The sequence below is a fragment of the Peromyscus californicus genome, unplaced genomic scaffold (genome assembly GCF_007827085.1).
Source record: "Peromyscus californicus insignis strain IS unplaced genomic scaffold, ASM782708v3 Scaffold_13__1_contigs__length_99412109, whole genome shotgun sequence".
NCBI classification, from domain to species: Eukaryota; Metazoa; Chordata; class Mammalia; order Rodentia; family Cricetidae; genus Peromyscus; species Peromyscus californicus.
The window spans coordinates 5,568,089-5,571,643 of record NW_026294424.1 but is presented as its reverse complement, the minus strand read 5'-3'; the positions used below and the strand labels follow the sequence as shown (position 1 = coordinate 5,571,643).

At 35.2% G+C, this 3,555-nt stretch overlaps 1 pseudogene; it reads left to right on the top strand.

Moving 5' to 3' along the window:
* Window positions 1-1,751: 1,751 nt before the first annotated feature.
* LOC128108832 (ubiquitin-like protein 5) lies at window positions 1,752-1,981 on the top strand (annotated as a pseudogene).
* The last annotated feature ends 1,574 nt before the right edge of the window (window positions 1,982-3,555 follow it).

The window sequence follows — 3,555 nt, the reverse complement described above, 5'->3', positions numbered from 1 at the left end:
AGAAGAATTTTTAGGTTAGATGGAGATGCAGCTAGGAATTAGGATTATAATAGGAACAGAGAATTAGAGCTAAGAAATTATAGACAATTAAGATAAGAGAATTAGAACTAAGACAAAACAATAAAAAGACATGCAAAGAACTGTGTGGACTGATTTTTTCACCCTCAAATTCTTAGGTTTCCCTCACTTGTTGTAGCGTCTTTTCTGAACCCTGAAAGGGGCCTTAGGGACTGGCACCAAAGGACCCTATTACAGAAGAAGGTGTCTGCTGTTTTACCTTTGTTATAGTAGCTGAGCTTTAAACTACCAGTGGCTCTGCCAGTCAGGCTGTAGCCTGGGGAGAATTCTATTCCCCCAGACAACGGCTCTGTTGCTGCAGCTAAAGGTAGTTTTAACTAAATCTCTATTGTTCTAATCAAACTCGAGATTCAAAGGCTAGAGGGAAAGCCTGTGAGCTCAGAGAGTTAGAACAGCAAATGGCTAACTTTCTCTCTTTGCTGGCGTTCCCGGAAGCCTCCCTTCTACACCACCCCAACTAAAAAAGCCCATGTTAAGCTCCTCCCTGCTACTTCCTGCCAACTAGTAACAAAAATAACCTTAAATCTGTATGAATATACAAAAATCCCTTAAAATACAAAAATCCCTTAAACAAACAAGAGTAGACATATATACAGTATGTTATAACAAAAATAAACTTAAATTTGTATGAATGAAACACATTTGTATGAAATGAAACACATCTTTACGTAGTTAAACAAATGCAGCATGAAAAAATGTGACACATCTTTGCCTCTTTAAACAAATATTTCACATTTCCCCCTTTTAGTGTAAATAAAAAGAAAGGTTTTAACTTTAACGTAGTAAAACTATATAAAATAAGAACAGTTATTGCCGGGCGGTGGTGGTGCATGCCTTTAATCCCAGCACTCAGGAGGCAGAGGCAGGCGGATCTCTGTAAGTTCGAGGCCAGCCTGGTCTACAGAGTGAGTTCCAGGACAGGCTCCAAAGCTACACAGAGAAACCCTGTCTCAAAAAACCAAAAAAAAAAAAAAAAGTTATCAAGTAACTGTTTACAATATCTAGTTCATTGCATTTGGCAAATTCAGAAAAATTACTCTATTATCTATCCTATCTTGATGAGTCCAAAGCTCTGTACCTAATTTACCTTCTCTCATAACTAAGAAAAATTATAACTATAACTAACTAGTGTTCAACTCCATCAAAGACCCCCAAAGTATATAATATTACCTGAGTAAACAGGAAGTGCAGAGAAATCAACTTCCAAAACTATAGAAATGAGAGAGACATCTGCTGTCTGGACAGTCATTAAGGTTCCTCTGCAACAATGGCACATCCATCTTTAGCCTACAGGCCTAGAGTATCTGACAGATTTTTCTATGAAGCAGGAATTTTGAAGAACTCTGTCATGAAAAGCCCTATGTTAACAAAACATTTTAAATGCCATATTCTGTAGGTATTTGAAGTGTTTAAGGACCATTTATCTATCTATCTAAAATATATTTCTGTATGATCTTGAAAACATACCTGACATAACTACAAGTTTGATTGTTAGAGATGACTACTAACCTGCATTTATTAATTATCTTAAAGGTTTATAATAATAGTTTTCAAGGACTAGAACTTTACCTTACATTTTCAAGTGGACTGCATAGGCACAATACCTTAAACAAGAGTAGAAACATGAGAATTGTGTCGTCAATAAGTTCGAGGGGATTAGAGCTCCAGCCACAATGATTGAGGTGGTTTGCAATGATCGTCTAGGAAAGAAAGTCCACATCAAGTGCAACACCGATGACACCATTTGACACCATCAGGGATTTGAAGAAACTGGTAGCAGCCCAAACTGGCACCTGTTGGAATAAGATCGTTCTTAAAAAATTGGTCCACAATTTTTAAGGACCACGTATCTCTGGGAGATTATGAAAACCATGATGGGATGAACCTGGAGCTTTATTACTAATAGACGGGAATTCCTTCTTCTCATCTACCCTGCCTTCCTCTCCCACCCTTGTTTGACACTGGTATAGATGACCATTTTTAATGATTCACATGAATAAAAACTTCAAAGATGAAAAAAAAAGAGTAGAAACATATATACAGTATGTTGTAACAAAAATAAACTTATATTTGTATAAATATATGAAAATCCCTAAACAAGAGTAGAGACATATATACAGTATGTTATAACAAAAATAATATTAAATTTGTATCAATATACAAAAATTCCTTAAACAAGAGTATAAACAACATACAGTATTTTATAACCAAATAATAACCTTAAATTTGCATCAATATACAAAAATTCATACTAATGTAAAATATTTGAGATTAACAGCTTTTTAAAGTAGATTCATTAATCTACACTTTTACCCTATCATTCCTATATCCCCCTATTTTTTTTCAGAAAAAGATCCTCAAATCTAACCTCCCTTGCTTAGTTTCTCCTCTTACCATGACCAATTACAATTTGTAACCAACACCCCTAAATGATAGTAAATGTCCATAACCCACCAAATGACAAACCACCCACTCCACCTCTTGGGAATGTTGGCATCGTGTTTTTAAAATTCCTTCCTGTTGTCTGGGGGTGACGGTATTTTTAGGGAAAACCTGAGAAAATTGGAATAATGGTCAAGTCCTGGGAAAACTAGCCATAACATTTGTTGTCCAGTCTCTATATAATGGGAAAATGCAAAGCTTATCTGAAGTTCCTAGCTAGAGTAGTTTATAAGGCTGGACTCTCTCAGCTAGCAGCTTTAAATTTGTCCTGAACAGTTTGTAGTCCAAAACTGGTCTTTGGGTGGTATTTGTCAGTTTAATGGTATTACCACAATCCAAGTAGAGTGGTTGTTGAGGGGCCCTATCATCCTTTCAGAGACTTCAAAGGTCACTGTTAGAAATGGTTACCATTCAGTGCAGAAAACTCAAACATTGTAAATATGTCACATGTAGCAGATCTCATAGAGGTTAAAAGACCACAATCTATTAAGTATATCCAAGGTGCACAAATTTAATTCCTAATTACCTGCTTCAAACTCAAGTCCAAAATAATGTACAAGAAACTAGATGAAGTCTATTCCTAGAATTAGTTAGTATGGCCATTAATATCACAATAGGAAGTTTAAATATATATATTCTTATAATTTTAGAGATAAAATTTATAACTTAGAGATTAGTGGCAATAGAATAGTCCTTAATTTTGGTTTTCTTCTGTCCCATACCAGGTGGCTCTTCTGACATGAGACAGAGATTTTGGATTTTCTTTTAACAAGTACACTCCAACTCCAAAGTCAACTTTGATTTTTAATTGAATTGGGACCACAAAAAGACCATTTGCCTTTTATATTTGTAAAGAGAAACAGAAACAACAATTTGGGAATTATGAAATTTTATTCTGTTGGAAATGTGCAATATCATTAGGCCAATTTTACTCTTTTTCTTGAGACAATTTTGTCAGGGTAATTCATCCTCTTCAGATGTCTCATTTGTCCAGTGGTCTTCAGATTCCTTAATTGAATGCTTTCATTTTCTTGG